This window comes from Benincasa hispida, unplaced genomic scaffold (genome assembly GCF_009727055.1).
Source record: "Benincasa hispida cultivar B227 unplaced genomic scaffold, ASM972705v1 Contig688, whole genome shotgun sequence".
In the NCBI taxonomy this organism is placed as follows: domain Eukaryota; kingdom Viridiplantae; phylum Streptophyta; class Magnoliopsida; order Cucurbitales; family Cucurbitaceae; genus Benincasa; species Benincasa hispida.
Window position 1 is genome coordinate 29941 of NW_024065031.1, and position 8997 is coordinate 38937.

Here is an 8997-nt window from a genome sequence, read left to right on the forward strand (position 1 = left end):
TCTTCTTGCGTTGACTGCTGGAGGGAAGAACTTCTTCATGAACTGTTCCACCAACTGGTCCCATGACGTTATTTCATTTGGCTCCAATGAATGAGCCCACCTTTTTGCCTCATCCCTCAGTGTGTATGGGAAGAGATAAAGTCTAATTCCTTCTGGGGTGACGCCAAAGATGGAGAAAGTGCTGCACATTTCCACAAAGCTGGTCAGATGGCATGCAGGTCTTCATCTTGGAGACCTCCAAATTGCCCCATGTTTTGTATCATTTGGAGCATGACCGACTTTATCTCAAAGCGTGTGTTCTCCTCAACCATTGGTCTTGAAATTCCAGGCGAGAAGTCGTAGAGATTAGGCGTCGCATAATTCCTTATGGGGATATTGCAGTCAGTAGTAAGAAATATAGGGTCTTGTGCTGGCCGATTCGCTCCTTGATTTCCATCGGGCCCCTCGTTGTTGTCTGCCGTATTGACTCTTCTTCGCCTAGCTCTGTTCTGGCGTGCCCTCACGCGAAAAGTATGCTCGATCTCTGGGTCAGCTTCGAATTCTGGATCGGTTCTAGTACTCATAAACCGCCAGCCTGTTCTTCGCATTAAACAGACAGTACAAAGAGATTTGTCCTGTAAAATACTACAAAAATACTACACTAACCGTTACCAATCCCGACAACGTCACCATAAACTTGATGACATAATTTTATGATTGCTCTTTATTAGTATGCATGCACTGTGATGATATATAATATGCTCAGGTGCTTTGCGCTAAAGACAATTTTATGAATACTACGTCTAAGAATATGCGTTGTTAATGAATTGCTCGTAGTATGCGATGAAGTAATGCATGTCACAAGTTTCCTTACGCTGAAACCAAGTATAATTCCAACGCAAGTTTCTCAGAATGATCCGAGGTCGAACACGGGGATTGTTTTCGTTAATGCGATACTAATGTGATACATGCCAACGATTTTTAATAATGAATAAATAATGTTAGGTTTGTACAGTCGCTTCAGACCAGCCTTTCTCTCAGAATCAGTATTTGCACGTCTCTATGTATACATGTATATCAAGTATGAATTTGAAGAAGCTATTTATAGGCGAGACTTGGCTCTTGTGGTTCCCATTATATAATTATGGTAGTTTCTGAAATGGCGGAATGAAAAATTCCTTCTGTTACACAATCAACCCGTCAGAAATGCACAATTGAAAGCTGTAAACTTGTCAGAATCTTCCGCAAATGCATTGCTCTTCACATATTTGATCTATCGCCGCATGCGGTGTTGTTTTTTTATTACCGCATGCAGTTGAAATTGCGTTGATCTTTAAAGCTCTTGATCGATTGTCGCATATGTCGTCATTGCGTTGATCATCTTTTCGTTCTTGATTGATGGGCGCAATGCGACGTAGATGCGTTGTTTATCTTGTCTTCGAGCCATAAATGCATGCGGTGACTTATTTCCTACAAAACTGAAACTGAAACATTCTATCTCGCCCTCGCAATGGTGTTAGTAGGTGTATTTACTACATTTCATAATTTTTCGTATTCCTTAGCCAATTTGTATACTATCGATGCAACTTTTCTTTCTTTTTGCCACAATATCTAAATAAAACAGTATAAATAACTTGTATTTCTACAATTTATCATCCTACAGTCACCTCTGACTACAATCTCCAACGAAAATCATCTTTGATGATCAACTTTCACGGCCACTTTTGCCCGACCAACTCCAGGATTTGAAAACCACCTCCAATACCAAACTTCGACAACCAACTCTAATACACCTTCATGTAACTAACTTCAGGCTCTGACAATCACCTCCGACTACCAACTCCAGCAAAAGTCATCTTCGATAATCAACTTCGACAACCACTTCCGAGTACTATAAGACCGATGATTATTAAAGTATGTTGTAGGTTGTTAATTATATAAAAAATATTATTTGGTCTACATTAATTGCAATATTTCTATGTAAAATTATGTAAAAAAATATTTTTATTTAATTGAATTTACATATGAAATGAGTGCTAAGAATATTTAGACGAAAAATTTATATGTAGTTGAAAAGTATGTAACATATAACCAAAAAAAAGAAAACCATAAAATGAAAAGAAAAATTCCTGGAACATTTTCCCGCAAAAATTAGTGAAAATTAAAGATTTTTTCTCTAATGATCCTCAAAATTTAGAGGAAATGAAAGTGAAATTGTTGAAAAATGTCGTGACATGACTGTTATGATGATGGAGGAGATTTAATTAAAAAAATTCATGACATAGTATGTAACGCCCCAGGCCTAGGATTCAGAATCCAGATTCGACCCCTGATAGCCTCGACATTCCCCTGCGTCCCTTGTGACCTGGCTATGTCATCCTCCTTTGCCTTGAATGCTTTTTAGAAGTGAAAGTTGTCCCTACAAACCAACATAGGTCCTTTCAGCATGCTTTGTCCCCACTCATATGCATCCTAGAAAACTCCTAGAAGGTCACCCAACAAAGAAAAATTAGCAATCTATATTTCATTCAAACAAAGATGAGTACAATTATTGAATAAAAAAGTTTCAAAACGAAAAATAGTAATCATAAAAGAATATTTTGAAATAAAAATTTCAAAAAAACTGCACCAGATACCCAGATAAATGAACTTTGCACCCAAACATAGATATATGAACTTAGACCAAATAACTCTACATAACAAACACAGACATAATGAACTCCCACAGATATAGGAACTCCACAGACATATGAACTCCAACTATCCTATCTCAACTCTGCGCTCTAAATAGATCTTTGTGTTTTCTCTTCAAATCCTCGCATTATTGTTGCTATTATAAAATATTATAAAAATAAATAAATACTCATTGTTTAGGGTCATAAAAGGCCATGTGCCAATCTTCATGTTGTCCACGAAGGAACTCTTTAGAAGACTTTTAGCGGAAGCGAATTGTTCCAAACTTCATTGTAAAGAACTTAAACATTTACAATCATACAAAACGATTATGCATTAAAGATAAAGTACAACATGTTTCTTAATAGAAAACAAAGGATAGAGTGACAATACCTTTGAAAAAACTCTTTCTTCACATAATTTCCCTCGATCAGTCACCAACACGTCGAACAACATGAACACAACGAGTAACTGGAACTTCCTCGATCACCAGTGAGTAAAACTTGATCCTCGAACAGAACTAGACACCACCACAAGATTACCTTGGTATTTCGTGGTGAGAATCCAGGAGTTGTGGCCTCTGGCTTATTTTGGATAGAGGGAAAGAGAGAAGGGAGAAGGAGGAGACGATTGAGTATTGAATAGAAAGATCATGTAGCAAATGGAAGTATATCACATAGACTCGATGCTCGATCGTTTAGAAACGAGTACTATCGTATAGTAAAACTCGATGCAATTGTTTTAGTCTCTTGATTAGTAATATGATTACTTGTATTTCATTGTCTTGAGAGAATTTTGAAATCATATTTTCTTTTATCTTACAGTTAGCCATAAAACCGTCTAAAAACCAACCCACTAAGGTAGTGATTGGAGAAAAAGAAATATCAATTATCAATATAATTAATAAATTATAAATAAATATAATAACCAACTTATCATATTATATTTATAACCTATAGTTTTAATATTGCATCATATACAATATATAACCATAATTCTTTTTCTATTTTATAGCATTTAATATAAATCATATTTATATTAATTCCTCCAATCAAATAATAATGTATCAAATACATCATATCAATTATAACATATATAATTGAATTAATTTAATTATATCATATATAATCAAATTCTCTCTTGTTAATTAGAACATTTCAAACTAACCCAAAAACTAATTCTCAACTTGAATCCATTGAGCTATCAAGGGGACCTTATGGACCTGTAGCTTAAAAGCTCCAAATGTACGTGAATACTAACTAAACTCTTTAATCACAATATCCACCATTCGTTAACTGTCGAGCACTCTGTTGGGGTTGATGCCCTAAAGTCTTGTGTCTAGTAGTTTGTAAACAGTTTATACGAACACTTATGTGTTAATATATGATATTTACTTCACATCTTGTATTTGGCTCATTTACTTATTTATTTGCTTTACCCGAAAACCAATAAACATAAAATCTCTGGTTATCTATATGTGACTCAAACATGTATGTGGTGACATACAAGTGGATCATGTCTTGAGAGATAACCAAAATGGTCTGTAGTATACGGATATATGAGGAAAACCTTATCCTGGTAACGCTAGGGATGCGGCCCGCTTTGTGGAATGGTCACAAGTGTTGTGACTTGTCACAGATGGTCTGATCCTGATCATTCGTTGGGGACATGCGAGTGGGGGCGCCCTATACAAAGAGTTTTTATAAGACCTGACCCACGAAGATGTTAACGTCTCGTTATATAACACCGTTCATGACAAAGACTTCACTTCACTAGGATGACCATAGGTAATATGACCTCAATTCTGAGTGAGTTGGGAACTCTTGCCATTGAGGGCAGTCCTTTGATTTGTATGAGTGCGAGTGGCCAGGTCGCCGATTCAAACCTACCATTTTGGGGATTTGTCTGATTTGGCCCAGCTGTACTTACGAGCATCTGTGAAGGGTCATCGTACTCATGATTGGTTATATCCAATGGACACAAAAATATATTCTGTGGTTAGAAGAGTTCAGCTATTGGTCTTTAGTGGAATGCCTGACAATTAACAGATGGTGGATCTCGTGGCTAAAGAGTTTAGTCAGCTATTCACGGACCGTTGGAGCTTCAAGCCACAAGTCCATTAGGTCCCCCTGGGTAGCTTGGATAAAGTCGAGAACCAGTATTTGGGTAATTTAAAATGTTCAAATTGACAAGAGGAAGTTCGATTATATATGATATAATTAGACTAATTAATTATATATGATGGCTAAATGTATGAGATACATTATTTTGGAGGAAATTAGATATAATATGATTTATATCAAGTAAAGGAGAAAATATCTGTAGTAGATATGTTGGGGATAAAAGAAACAGATGATGGGGTTATTGCATGCAATCATGTGTTATACATGGCTTAAGCTATGTGTTTACGCCCATGCTGCTCAGAGGTCATGCGTTGGAATGAAATGTGTTAATCTAGTATGTAATGACCACGTATTCCTATCACAAGTTTTTTTACACTCGCACCAAGTATAATGCGAACGCAAGTTTCTCGGGTAATCCGAGGTCGAACACAGGGACTTGTCACTCAATAATGCTTGTGAAGCAATGCGTTTGAGGCGATGCATAAATAAAAAGAAGAAGTTTAATGGAATTACACACTACTCCTACTCCGAACTAAACAGATTGAGCCAATAGAAGACTTGCGATGAGAATAGGTAGAAACACAACAACCATAACGCATAGTAATGTTTATTATCTTAAATCGCCCGAGTAATCCCAGCTCATCACACTAATGCATCGCACATGTCTCGGTGGTCAGCCGCATGACTATATCTCTATAGCACATTGTTATGTCGAGCATAAGATTGAGCCGATCTCTAGGAATAATGCATACTTTGCTTTAGTGCGTTCCATCTCTTACCTTCCTAAGCAGTTAGACGCGACTATTTTATTTATAGACAAGTAATGCAACTACCAATAGACAAGCGTTGCTACAGCCTTTCACCAAGCAAAAAGGATTAACTCACTATACTCGCACAACGCACACCTCTTGATGGTTTGCTACTGCGTCCTATATCTAGGCTACACGATTAAGTATGTGATTGCATTTGATAAATAAATGGTGAAGGTAAATATGACAAAGATAAAGATGGTGAAGAAGATGGCATTGAAGGAATCAAGGGATGCATTGATTACAAAATGTCTTAATATCTTAAGCTTAAAATGTAATACAATACAGTAGTTAGAAGAGAAATGAAGGACTTTGGCGTCGAGGCTGCTGGTGGTGCCATGGATGAATGGTGGAGATGTCTCTTTCGAGCTTTATCTCTGGTGAAAGCTCTGGTCGTCACTCGGTCTGGTTTTGTGGAGGTGAAGAATTCTCACTGAAAATCTTGCTCAAGCTCTCATCTGTGATCGCAAACTTCTGCCTTGAGGCAGAAGTTCAGATGTCTTGAAATGAATGTCCAAAGGGCTATTTTATAGAGTTTAAACGCCGACAGCTATTATGATTGCGTTATGGCTCACTGCTGCTTTGTCGTGGTATGGGCATTTGTCACATCGTCTTATCTTGTTAATACTCCCAAAGTATGCATCCGAGCTTGATTCAGCTAAAGTATCAACGTGTTCTACCCATCTTGCGATCATCCTTCTATTAATGGCTATTACTTCGTGGCCGCAATCTCCAAGTGATCACTGCAACTTCATGCGATGGACGCATGCAATCCAACTTTCAGTGCATGCGTTTGTCTTTGCAGTCATCTGGCTTCAGCGCATGCGTTTGTCTGCGATTGCTTAATTTCAAATGCATGCATTTGATTCCTGCGATAGCTACAAAAATAAATAATTTGGCATGAAGTAACGCATAATATTGGGGTCAGTGAGGGTTTAGGTTCTAATCGACACAAAACTCAATTTTTCGCAAATTCTAAGTATTACACCACATTTTCTACTTGTTAATCCTCATAATTCTAAATAAAAGACTTATAATAACTGCCATTTCTATTAGTTATCAATATGTGATATCAAACTATAGGATAAAAATATAATATGATTATATTTATTAATTAGTTAATTGGTTAAAATCCAAAAATCACTTTGGACGTGCGTTAGTGGAGCAACGTCGGTTATTGTAATCAATGAATTAAAATGAAATAGTTTTCATTTTTTGTTCAGATTGTTAAAAGAGAAATCAAGCGCGCGTTGGTGAACATCTAAACGACCATTTATGTAAAATGAGAGCTTATACGATAGTCCTCTCCGCCTAAACGATCGCATACTATTTCCTACACGATTGGATAGCTTCTCTAAACGATCGTATAGTGTGCCGATTTTGCTAAACAATCGTAATACCCTTTCCTAACTGATCGTTTAGTAAAAACCTACACGATCGTGTAACTTCTCCTAAACGATAAGCAGCGTGCTATGCGATAGTGTCTTTTTCCCTCCCACTTACTTATCGCCTACAGATTTGGTATTCCTCCTTCCTCTACCAAATGCACCAAAGACCACGCTTTGGGTTCTCACTCCAAGAATACTCAGGGCTCTTTACTGGTGGTGTTGTCCCCGTTGCGGTTGTGAGTTTGTGGTTGTTCGTGCTGCTCAGTCGACGCTTCCGCTGGGCATTGATAGATTGCGTGGAGGTTTTCCGCTGCTTTGAGTGCTGAAGTTTGAATATTGTCTTCGACTGGTATAGAACTCTCTCTCTTGTTATTTTGTTGTTCATAGCATGCTGATAATTAGTGTTTGTTTGCATAACTGTTCGTATGAATGTATAATGTTGTATTTTGGTCACTGTAAGATCGGAGTGATCCGAATGGCTCATGGAACTCTTCGGTAAGAGATCCTTCACACTCCACTAAAGATCGATTGCTGCATCTTCGCACTACAAATATATTTCTATGTTCATTGGATATAACCAATCAACAGTATGATGACCCTTCATAAATTGCTCGTAAGTATACCTAGGCCAAATTATCCGTTTTGTCCCTATAGTACATCTAACTTCTTAAATACCACTGATCCCTCTAATGAAAAATAAGATCATAATTCTACTATGACTAAACCCTTTTCGGCCCAGGAGAAGGTGCAGTGCCACATTGTTCAAGTCCCGTAATCAGCCCTTAAGGGAGCAATTTATGTACTTACCCCTGCTTCGGGGAAGGAGTGAATTCCATCTTGTGTAACTGAGTTTCTAGCTCCCCAATTAGACGAATTCCCAAAATGGTAGGTTTTTTGGGCTTATAGTTAGAAATTGGATATTTAATATTGGGCTACAATCCAACACTATACATTATAAACATATATATAAATAAATTATTTTATATATTATAAATAATATTTATAAAAATATAAATATATCAAATCGGATTCGGGGTCGGGGTCTCCCTGCCCCATCTCCGGATGGGTCCCAAAATTTTTCTCCGGTTTGATCCCATCCCCGGTCAAACCAGAGATTCCTCACCGGGGACCCGCCCTCGCGGGTTATTTTGCTAACCCTAGGCAGGAGTTCACAACTCACTAAAGATTAAGGTCATATTACCTATGGTCATTCTAGTGAAATGAAAGTCTCAATAATGAACGACGTTATATAACGATACTAAACATTTTCGTGGTCTGGTCTTATACAAACTCCTTTGTATAGAATATCCCCGCTTGCATGTCTAATACATGAATGATCAGGATCAGATCATTTGAGCACTTTACAACATTTATAAACATCTACAAAGCAGGTCATATTCATAGTGTCACCAGAATAAGGTATCCCTCCTCATCCGTATACTATAGACCATTTAGGTTATCACTTAAAGTAGGATCTACTTGTATGTCTCCACATACATGCTTAAGTTACAATGATAACCATGGATCTTAGTTTATGGTTTGTGGTTAATGCAACTAAAATATCTCATATTTCATAGACTAAAGTGAATAAAATATCATATATTATAAATCACAAAGTGTTTGTTCATATAAGTGTTTACAAACTATAGGACCCTACGAGATTTAGGGCATCAACCCCAATAATCTATGTGCCTTGTAGTTTATTCATGTTTGATGTCCATGTAAGACCACATTCTACTTGACACTTTGCCTATAATAGTAGCATGTGGTGGATCTTAAAAGCACACACATTGGTGAGAAATCCACTTCAAATTTCCACTAAATTTTCAATATTATTAATTTTCATAATTTTAGTTATTTTATTTTATTTATTGATTATTATATTATATTTTCTCCATATCCGTTGTGCTCTGTTGTGTTCCTTAATTTCACAACACATTATATGCATGAGCTCCTATTGCTTCCATCACTAAAGGTAGGTTGTTTGTTTTCCTCTTTATATAATTAATAAATTAAAATGTTATT